This window comes from Poecile atricapillus, chromosome Z (assembly GCF_030490865.1).
Source record: "Poecile atricapillus isolate bPoeAtr1 chromosome Z, bPoeAtr1.hap1, whole genome shotgun sequence".
NCBI classification, from domain to species: Eukaryota; Metazoa; Chordata; class Aves; order Passeriformes; family Paridae; genus Poecile; species Poecile atricapillus.
Genome location: NC_081289.1, coordinates 21,259,926 through 21,271,538, shown reverse-complemented (window position 1 = coordinate 21,271,538; position 11,613 = coordinate 21,259,926).

Here is an 11,613-nt window from a genome sequence, read left to right as displayed (position 1 = left end):
TTCCTTTATATCAAATGAAAAAAGTCACATTCCTTTCAAACTTCAGTGAACCACTGGGTGTCCTACTGATCCACTGAGGAGGGTGAGCATGGCCTGAAGGAACTTGACTGAAAAGACAAAACCTGCAACAATCAGCCATGAATCTCTGCCTTTGTGGAGGCCTTCACCTCCTCACTAAATGTCAAGGTTTATTCAGTTTTTGTCATTTGCTCTGTGAGCCTGGCCTGCCCTCAGAGCTTTGTAGTTCCCCTTGAGCTTGACAGATGCTGGTGATTTACCTTTTTCCTATGTACATTATGTGATGAAAGGAACAACAAACCTCCCTTCTGCACTAACCAATGTCATCTTTTATGTGACACACTTAATCTAAATGGCTGAATAACAGGAATGTGGTGGCAGCATCACAACAACGCCCCAACTGCATTTATGAGCACTTTTTGTCCTTAACATGAACACAGTGCCTCTCTACACTAGTGTATCCAAAGTCTTTGTAACCTCTATTCACTCTGAGTCAGCACTGAGCTGCATATTGATGTCCTTTAAATTAGTGATGAGGAGATTTCCTTGGGGGAATCCCCATGTATAAAAGATTCTGACCCAAATGTTTTGGACATCATCCAGCATTAATTTTTTAAAGATAAGCTCTAACTCAAAAAATTACATGCATTGGCAAGATTGAAAATTAAAAAAGACTATTAGAACCAGTTAGCAAGGACTTACTGCATTAACTAAGCTTCACAAACAGCCTGGTGAAAGTAGGCTAAGCAGCCCAGTTAAAATAGTCTAGAAAGAATATTTTATATATGAAGGAATAAACACAGATAAGTAACGATGTTCAAAGATCCATGTGAGGTACTGGATCAAAGACAGGAGCCCAGAGATGTGATTTTTTGGTCTTTGTCCTCCCAGTCTGAGGTATATGCTGCTCCCTGAATCTTTAAAGCCTGGAAGAGAAACCCCACAGGAATATATTTCACTTTTGCCCTGGGCTGCACATATGACATTCAGAACAGGCACTTTTTTTGGCCATTGGGGTGAGATCCCTTGTGCTTAAGTTTTACTGAGCACAGTGCCAGCTTCTGCATCTGAACTCATCTTTCCCAGCCATGGAGTCAGTGGAGCTCTGGTCACAGGTCTCAGTTCAGCTGCTTAAAGATGATCTCACACAGCCATCTGAGAGTGCCCTCTGGTATCCATCACAGCCTTCCACTGCCCCTGCCGAGTGTTCGGGTCGTCAGTGCCAAATCCATCTCTTTCAGATGACTTGGTAACTGCAGGCACCCCTGGAGGCACTAAACACCTCTCTTGAGGCACCACCACTTTTCAAATGAGGTTTACAGGGCAATGCAGAAGAGAATGTTAGGATAAGGTATTCCATATTTTGGAATTTGATGGTGGTACCCCTTAAAGTGACCAGCCTATATGTCAGTGCTCCAGTGCAGACATCTAGAGAGACCTTCTCAAGGAATCTTTTGCAGGGATTAATGATTAGGAGACATTTCTAAGCTCATAACTGCAAAAATATATTGGATACCCAAAAGTAAGGCCTCTCATGCACCCCTCCCCTCTTCCACAGGCTCCTCCCAGCTGCCTCACATGTACCAAACCCCGGTGCTTGTGCAGCTTCTCCTGAGCAGCCACAGCAGCTCAGCCCAGTTTGGTGTTTCACCCTGGCTGTGGCTCTGCACCCCCAGAACTGTGTGTGAGCCAAAGTCGGGGCACACATGAGCTACTCAGCTCCATCTCCATCTCCTGGACATGCTGTTGGCAGTGCTGTGCATCTCAGTGTACAGATTTACTGTCTGGGGTCTGAGTATTCCTTACCCAAAGACAGTGATGTTTTGGGGCAATTTTTAAATTTAATTTGTATGCTCAAAAAAAAGAAAAAAAAAAAAAAAAAATAAAAGTCGGTATTGCAGGCACTCTTCTACGGGAAAAATTCTTCTTCCAAAAATAAATCCTTCCTGCTCAAGTTAGAGCCTGAGGCTCAGGGTATTAGCAGTCTGGAACCATAACAATACAAACACATAAGAAGCCCAAACAGGGCTGAACAGCATTTGTGCACTATGCCATCACTGCTTTCTTATTACCAGCTAAATTACCCTTCTGGGATTTCTTCCACAGGATTTTTATCCTGAACATGAACTGTATAAGCAGGAAAATTGTGTGATATCTACTGGTATCTTAACATGCATGACAAACTTCTTTCTTTCAAGAGTTAAATTTAAAAACAAAAAAATTCTGTGGCTTGAAATATATAGCAGCAAACTGATCATTTATACAGTTGAAAATGCTTTTATTGTACAAACTTCTCAGGCAGGCAGTGGCAGTCCAGCCCTGCCCAAAAGGAACCAGCTAAAGCCCCAGGCTGTTTGCTGCAATATTTGTTCCTCATGAGTCTGCCTCATGAACCTTTTCTGTGGGCATTTTGGCCAGTTCACTGGACAGTGCTCAACACTGAAATGTACTGAAAATAAGTAGGTATGCCAAGAGAGCTTATACTGCTTAACAGTGAATATGAAGAGTAGAATTTCTAATCCTGTCCTCTATCATTGTCACCCTGAACAATCCAGTCTCTGCTGTGGGGTTCATACCTAAAGAACTGAGGAAAATGGGTGAAAATCTCCATTTCCATTTGCCAGTGATAATGAAAATAATTTAACTGGGAGAAGTCTGCCTCTGGCTTCCTCATCACTTAAAGATGGTGAGGCCAACAACTCGAGTAGACATGGTATCCTCAGGAACAGAGCAATTTATACAACGGCTTAGAAAGGCAACATCTTTTGTTCTTCTCCCTGTTGTCATGCAGGTCTTTAGCACACCATACAGGTCAGTTTTATCATGATTTGGGAATTGTATAAATCTCAGGATGACAGTCTTTTTCCTGATAATCAGATGTCTGTAAAATGTCTGTGGCACACATAGTCTTAATTCAGAGAGAGTTTGTCTTTTCAGGACAAGAAGGGCTTAAAGAAGATTTTAAACAAGACAAAAGACTCATTAATTGAAACTAAGATGTAATTCTGTTTCTACCAGAGGTCTCAGAGAAAGAGGGAGTTGTGAAAGAAAAAATTTGGGTGCTGTGATAGATAGGATTAAAGAGCAAAGAAATGAAAAAGCAAAGAAGGTTAAGTCTGGATTATGGCACCTTCAGGGCTTGGGACAGTGAGAACAGGAAACGCAATTTGGCCTGATGAAGAAGGAGCAGGCAGTGAAAAATTCAAAGCAAGGTAAAGTACCAAAGATTGGAGGGATTTTGTTGATAACTTAAGCCTCTCTTGAGTTACAAAATGAGGTTAAAGCATAAGGGAATATTTATCCTGGGGATGATATGAATAAGTGAAGATGACTGAATAAGTGAAATAGCTCTACTGTAAGGCAGCACAATACAACCAGCAAGTTCAGTCAGCCATACTCATCACACAGTTGTGGTGTAAGAACACACATTTGCACACAGCTGTGCTTCTCCCCAGGTACTGAACCCAGTGAATCTAGCAGTGCTCCTTGGTGCAGGTGCTGGTCGGAAAGTAAGAAGAGGCCCTCTGGGAATTCAAAGAGAAGGCAAAAATCCATCCTACTCCAAAGAAACTCTTCTAGCCTCTAGGTAAGGGTGCAATTTCCTAGCACTTGCAGAAAGAAGGACAAGGGTGGACAGCTATTGATTCTTACAAAGGAAGAAAAACTTGTTTAAAAAAATTCAGCTGTCTCTGAAGGTGCCCGTTTCTCAGAAGTCTAAACAGTTCCACCCACAGTTAAACTAAAAAATAAGTGTGTATCAGCCATTGTGTTTCCAGATGTCAAGGAACACCCATTTGTCCATAGTTTGCCAGAAAATGACTTAAACAATATTTTAACCTTCTGTCTGTGGGATCTCATACTAGCCAACAGCACAGACTAAATGGGCTCTGACATGATGCAGGGCTCTTGTATACTTATAAAGCTGGTTTCTAATCCTGCCCTAGTCACTAAATTAACCTTTCTGCCCTCAGCATTTTGCATGGAAAAACTGACGAACTTACTGAGGAAAGGTCTACTGTAAATAATACTAGTCCCTAATTTTGTCACTATTTAGTAAATGGTGCTACCAGGAGCCAGCAAGCTCACACCAAGTACTATTTTACTTACTCAGCAATTGAAAGCATATCAAAGAGCAAAGTGTGCTTACTTAGATGACTGAGGGGATCAAAATGTGCTCTCTCTCCTCCTTAATAACAACATAATACCTAAATTTGTAGTAATCCCTATCTGGGATGCCCTTTGGACATTTGCATACGTATCTCAGATTACATTTATTGAGCTGCTTAACAGGTTATTCGTACCATTTGATAAAAGCTTATAATGCCAAGAACTGAGCCTTATCTTCCAAAACCTCAAAGCTTTCTGATATTTTCTCTATAGCAAAGATTAATGCATTGTGTCTTTAGATTTTGATGGTTTTAATTGCCTATATGCTGTTCTGTTATTGACAGAATTCATCACATCTGCTTTTTAAACCTTCCTTTTCTTTTTCATTGAAGCAAAAAACATCTCCATCTCAGAATCCGCTACCCTGCATGTGCAGCCCACCACTTTAACACTGCTCATAAGCCTCACTTTCCCAGTCCATATGGAATTCACAGCATTTTGTGCAGCAAAGCTGCTGGAAGAAGGCACTGGAGGATGCATCTCTGAGTCAGTGAGGCCCTTCAAACCCGCTGATTCTGCTATGAGCAGACCTGCACGTCCTCAAGCACGTTCTCCAGTGAGCACTGTGCAGCAGATACGGTCTGCTCATTCAGCTGGGGAAGCTGATAGTGCCAAACCAAGCTGAACAGGTTTAAATCTACCAACTTCCCTTCTGGGGGATGTAGCTCCTTTCTCGAGATCTGTCAGTGAGGCATATTTTGGCTCAACCTTTCCAGACACCTCCTCTTCACTGACATTGCCTTCCTCACTGGAGGTATCAGGGAGGTTGTATTGCACTGGCAGTATCCCTTGGCACAGTGTCAGTCTGACTCATCTTCCATTTCATTACAGGGTCTGAAAACAGCTGCAGCTGTCAGAGGTTTGCTCTTACTTTGAAGCATTATGATAAAACTGTGCTTGCTAAATTATTCTGGTAAATGCAGCTTCCATGGTGTCAGAAGAAAGGTACAAAAAACGAAGTCTCTTGCAGTACATTATGGGCACAATTCCCCAGATCTGTTCAATTTTGAGCAATTGCCCAGGAGCTCATAACCACAAAACAAAAGCTAATGCCCTGTTGCAGGGCAAAAGGAAAAACAACTTAGACAGAAAATATAATGGAACCACAAAATATAGTATAACACATAGTGAAATGCAGACATCTTTACAACTTAATCTTTTGCTATTACTAGAATTTACTTGTCTGTGCAATGGGAGCATTTCATGAGGACAGCTTTTTTCCCTTTAGTTTGTATTTTTTTTTTTCTAAAGAGTACAATAACAGGCAATACTTCTTACTTCAGTGTTATTCCTGGAAGCCTTAAGATCCCAGTTTTATGCATGGTAAGTATACTTTTTCATGTTCCTCGAAATTACAGATATGCACATGCAAGCTCTGCAAAATGCTGACTCTGTCCATGTATTAAAAAGAGCCCCATGCACAATACCAGCACAATATCAAGTGAACATGTCAAGTCTGTGGATAACTCAGTGTGCAAGAACAGGTCCAAAAACAAACACAAGCACTTGCACTCTAGTGATGAGTGCACTGTAGGTCCTGCCATGTAAACCTACCCTTTTAAAAGACACCTACCCATGTTTAAACTGGATAGTGGTAGCAGATTAAGCTGTGGCAGGCAGGAAAACAGTACAGGCTGCAAAACCCATACAAGAGGTTAGATAGATACTTGGAGGGGTTTTGCAGGCTGTACAGAGCTCTGTGTTACCATGACTATACTGTAATCAGTCCTTGGAACAGCTCTCTTAAAACCGGCAGCCACGCATTCAGATTTAATCTCTGAATATCTGGTGGCTCAGCTCTAATCTCCTGTTTCTGAATTGTCCTGAGAAGAGTCACAAATCTGTTTCCACCAACCCAGCCAGGAAATGAAGAAAAGGAGTAGCTGTATTGTCAAGACTAGAACACAGGTTATGCCTACTTAAGAGACAGCTTTTAAAACTTCAGTTTTCCTAAGTTCACCCTTTAAAATTAACTGGATTTATCACGAACAATTATTTATGCGATTTCAAGCTACAATAATTACGGTGTATCAAACACATGTTTTTGTGAAAAGAACTCATCTTTTACAAAATTGTTGACAGAAAAATAGTAATTCTTTGTTGAATCATGCAAAGATTCCTATTTAATTTTAGTACTTTTATACATATTTTTGCCAAGGATAGCTCTGTCATTCAGTAATAGACCTGGGTTCCCTTTCTGATTGATGTTTGATGATAACACAAAGACTGACTCTAATTTTTTTTATCAATAATTTTCCTCAAAACCAAACAAGGTCTCAATACACCCACTGCAGTGAGGGAGGAAGCAGCATTTAGTATTTTTTGTTTAGGACCATTTTCTCAGATAGAATTCTGAGACAAATGAATACAGCTTTATGCGGATGACCCGGACCAGCACAAGCAACGAGCAACTGGCTGGCACCAAGAGGTAAGAATGTATGAAATGTTCCCCTAGCAGTGTAAAAGAGGAGATGGCACAAGAAATAAAAAGTTAATTTTATTTTGGCTATTACTTGCATTGCAATATTCTACTTCTGTTTAATTATTTAAAGATACCAGCATTTCAGCTGGCCCAGGACGAAGCCGGAGGCTCAGAGCAATGCTGTGTTCTCCCAGTGCATTATGTGCAGGCAGGCAGTTGACATTTATGCTGTTTCGGAGTAATATATCACAAGGAGAACAAGCAGTTGCTGTTCCTGATGATGTCAAGGTGATGGCACGATGGAAGTCTTCATACTATCCCTGGAATTGCAAGGCAGGAGGCACCCGCTGTCTGGGCAGCCGCAGGCAAGGGCTACTTTGCATAGGAGTCACCGTGCTCTTGGAAATCAGAGAGGACATATCTAAAGTCACATAAAACAGGAGTGGGTCCAAGTTTTTGCAACAGCCCTGGGCTTTCCTGCATGCTGTTTTAAAGGTCTCTTCAATTTGTGTTTATCTCTTTATTCCCCACTGCTGGCTATGGCCAGAGCTCTGGAGGAAGGACAGCTGTTTCCCTGCTAGAAACTAGAAGCACATATTGTGCCAAAAACACAGCATTTCTATTTAATGAGAGGTTTCGTGATAGCTCCAGCCAAGAGTCTCTGACAAGACATGAGTAATCACTGCAACTTTGGCACTTATTAAAAGCGTAACTAGGAACTTCTCTAGTTGTCTAGTTCAGAGTAAGTGTTGGAGGAACGAGAAGCCTTTTGCACACAACGGGGGCAGTTGGGTTTGTGGATTCAGAGAGCAGCCAGAGGGCCAGCTCAGAGCTGGGGAGGAAGAGATGAGCAGTGGCTGGCTCTGCCCCCTCACCACAGCCTGTCCTGCAGGGTGGCTAAGCTAGCGTGAGAAAGCAGATTAGTGACAGATTACTTCCCCCCTTCCCTGTAACTCCTGCAAGCAAGAGTGATGCAAGGAGGATCCCTCTGCTCGGAGGTTTGCCTCTGACTCAGGCCGCCAGCTCACTCCTGTCCCAGCTGAGCTTATCTCATCTTATCTGTTCTGCAGAGTTCTGCACAAAAGCTACATCCTCTTACACCAGAAAAGAGAAAGGGAGAAAAAAGATGGAAACTCTAACTTTGTAGAGAAAGGCAGCACAGCACTGATGCAAGAGGATAACAGCAAGAGATTAAGAATTTGACAATTCTTAATTCATACAAGGGTACAATAACAACAAAAAAGCAGCCTAGGCTATTGTTGAAGAGGTGATAGCATGAAATTATCCTAGCAACACTTCTGCACATGTTCAGAAGAAATCCTAAGCTTCTGTAAATGTCAAAAGCTGGAAAAGAGACAAGAACAGAAATGTTTTGATCATTAAACAGACCAGAAAGAAAAGTGGGTAACTCTAGATCTGGCAGTCTGACTTCAATTCCAGGTAGAATATTAGCAAAACCTGAGAGGAGCATCTATTTTTACTTAGATAAAGCAGACAAACATATTGGCTTAAAGCCAAGGGGGATGTGTGAATGAGACAATGCCAAAGAAATCTGATAGCCTGTTTTAATATGGTATCAGAGTGGGTGGGTTTTTAATACAAAAGAGCTGTGCCCTATGGAAACAGTTTAAATAATGTCTGGATAAGCATTCAATAAAGCGACAAGCAAACACCTTATGCACATAATGTGTCCTAACAGAAAGTCCTTGTACTTCTTTAAAGGGTATATTTTTGCCTATGTATTTTCTGCATGACAAGGCCAAATGGGTTTTGATCAACGTAAGTCAGAACTTAAACATGGGATAGACATAGTAAAAGACGGCAGACCCTCCTGCTTGACGTTTCTGTCTCTTTCTTCTTTCATGTGTCTCTCTTCCTTTCTCCATCTTTGTCTTTCATCTATCCTCCCTTTATTTCTCCCTTTCTTGCTCTTCCTCTCCCCTACTTGCCCTGTCTCATACACACTTTGCATATAAATTCATGCTTTCATGCTTTCTTCCATGTTGTTGGAATGCTGACCACAGGCTGCTGAGATGAGCTACATTGAAGTAGCATGTTTGGAAAAAACTAATAAGAAAGAGAAGCTCAAGATTCAGGGGCCCAAGAGGTGGAATCAGTGTTTAATTTACTAACAAATTATACCCATGGATTATTATGTTGACATCAAACTTTTTACTGAGATAAACCCATGAAGTGACCCAAAAGTGCATCAGAACACACCTACTGCACTCCACTATGCATGGGATGGGCTCTTTGGAAAGCATTTCTTGGCAAAATCAGGCAATATGTGCATGCCCATGCCTGGACAGAGCCTGTATGACCTGCCTGGACAAAGTACAGCAGGTTTCCCTTTCCTTGTGCTTGGGTTTTGAACTCACATTGAGACCCAGACATGGTTCTTCTTGTGTGGGATCAAAAGAAATTCTTTCTTCCCATAAGCCAACAAAACAATGGAATGGCATAGCAATGTCTTCTCTTTTTATTTTTTCAGACTGGAAGATGTTAAAACCACTTTGATTTTTCCTTGCAGTTCTAGGGGAGAACACATTAGAAGCTGCATGACAGGAAAATTCAATGGAAAAGGAATGTTCTGGTCTCAGCTGCTGCCAGAGCTCAGCCATGGGCTGGCTGGTGTCCCTTCCCCACTCTCCTCAAGCAAAGTGCTATCTGTGTGCCATGGCACAGCTTCATGCCCCACACAAAGCAAGGCAGCAATCACTCTCAGGTTCCCATTCTCCCTGCTGTGCTCTGCTTTGCTTTCTCCCTCCTGGCAATGCAAGGCCATTGCACCTGCACTGGATCAAGATCCAATAAATTTTATTCACTCTTCCTAAACAACTGAGCTCCTCATATATCTACAGTTTCTCTGACACAATCTGTTTGCTCTAATAATTTTTCACAGATGGACTCTGAGAGCTTTATATATTTCTCTAGGATTTCTGGATGTCCCTAATGGCTGGAAGGATGGGACCCCAGGCAAAATTTAAGAACAGCAGTATTGTTATAGTTCATGTACTCATGTTGCCATTAGCATACACAGCAGATACAGAGAGAAAGGTTATGGAAATTCTAGAAAACCCCTTGAAATGTCATCATTGCTTATGAATTTGCATATGGAAATCTAATACACAGAGACTGCCTGATTAGGCATAGTTCTGTGCCTAACTCTGCCTATCAATGTCTTTGCCCTTTAGGATGTAAGGATGGGAGGAAAAAAAAAGAAGAAAAATTGAAGGATAAGGTTCTAAAACTGTCTGTGTCTGGCACAGAGAATTTAATCCCTGCTAGCACTGCAAAATGTATGCAGTCCCTTCTGTGAGCACTGTGTAGAACTGCAGAGAGCTCTGGGAATGAGACCTCCTGGAAGCACACTCACCCGGCCTGTTTCAAGGGACAGTTTCACTTCTTTGAGGACAATCCTGTGCAAAACTGGCTTTAATGGCTCGCTGTGGGAATGAGCATGAGCTGACTGGAGCAACTGTTTGTAGGGTAGGTGTCCCAGCCTTGTGCTTAATGCAGGGCCTAGAGTGAGGAGCTGTCACAGCTGTAACATGTGCAATGGTATATGAAGGAAAGGTCGTGCTCCCTGCTCTGCTGTGAACGTACAATTGCCTTCTTTGCTTAACAGTTTCAGAGCAGGACTTGCCACTCAGTCAAAACTGAGAGCCACAGTTCAGGCTAGAGGCTGAGGTGACTATTGAATAATTCTCATGCAAGGGGGTTTTGTTGCAGAAATTGTGAGGGAAGCCAAAGACACAGTAAGATGGCAAAAACATGAAGTTCCTTCCCCTTCTAGAAAATCTTGCAAATACTTGAATGAGGAAGGACTGTGAACCACACAGGTATGCTGCATTTCCCCCCTCTGCCAAGGCTTGCCTAGTGATTTCTGAGCATCAGAATCATTCATATAGAGCACACCATCACTTCCAGAGACCAAATTCTCAAATTCAAATAGGATCAATTAGTTTTCTGAGCTTCAGCCCAACAGTGCCTTCCCAAATGACTACAGCTTTATCCTCAGCTTATTCCCAGAGCCCTGCCAGACTTAAGGCAGCCTCCTCCTGCATGTATTGTACAGCTAAGCAGAGCAGGGCCTTAGCATATTGTGAGGACAGAACCTACATAACCCAAATATTCTTTCCTCCAGCCTCTGATCTGAGAAGTCAATCTCAAAGCTGGCACTCAGCACCTATGTTCATACAGCTGTGCCCTTACACCCAGTCCAGATAAAGATCCCTATCCATGGATATTTTATCCATTTATTTATTTATCCATGGATATCCCCGAATATTTACACATTTGTATCAGTGGGTGCTCAGAGGTAAACAGAAGCACCACTAAGTTTCTAATGGTCTTCTCAGAATTTTATTTCAACTTCCTTCAGCTGGACTTCATTAAATTTTAATTAAATAAGTTACAATAGTCATTTATTTAATCGTTTTCATAAGTTTTGACACATTTTCTCTTCTACTTACAGGTTTCAATATTTATTGACTGCTCCTATCCTGCAGTTATTACTTAGGATTACATATTACGCCTATAAATTATTTGCAATTGCAAAAGTTGTAACATAATATTGTAAAAAAATAGGGCTAGAAGGAATCTCAAAAGATTGTTTCATGCAGTCCCTATTCTAAGGCAAAATCACCTATCATTGCATGATTCCTGGGGCTTTTTCCTTACCTGACCACAAACACCTCTGGGGCTGAAGGTTTTTCCCTCCCTGGAGACGTTCTGGATTGTTTCACCACCCTCACACTCGCTCAGTTTTTCCTAACAACTTAATTGAATCCTGCTTGCTAATTTACCTGGTACCATAGTGGCAAATGCTGACTTCCAGGTGGCAGAAGAAATGTTTTCAGGAAAACTTACAGGGAAACTATGGAAGAAAGTAATGCATTCTTTATCTTAGCATTTGAAAAGTTACTTTTATATAATTTTTGTAGCTGGAGAAAAAGCCTGAAACATTCATGAGGATTGCTTTTTATGAAGTTTATGTTATCACT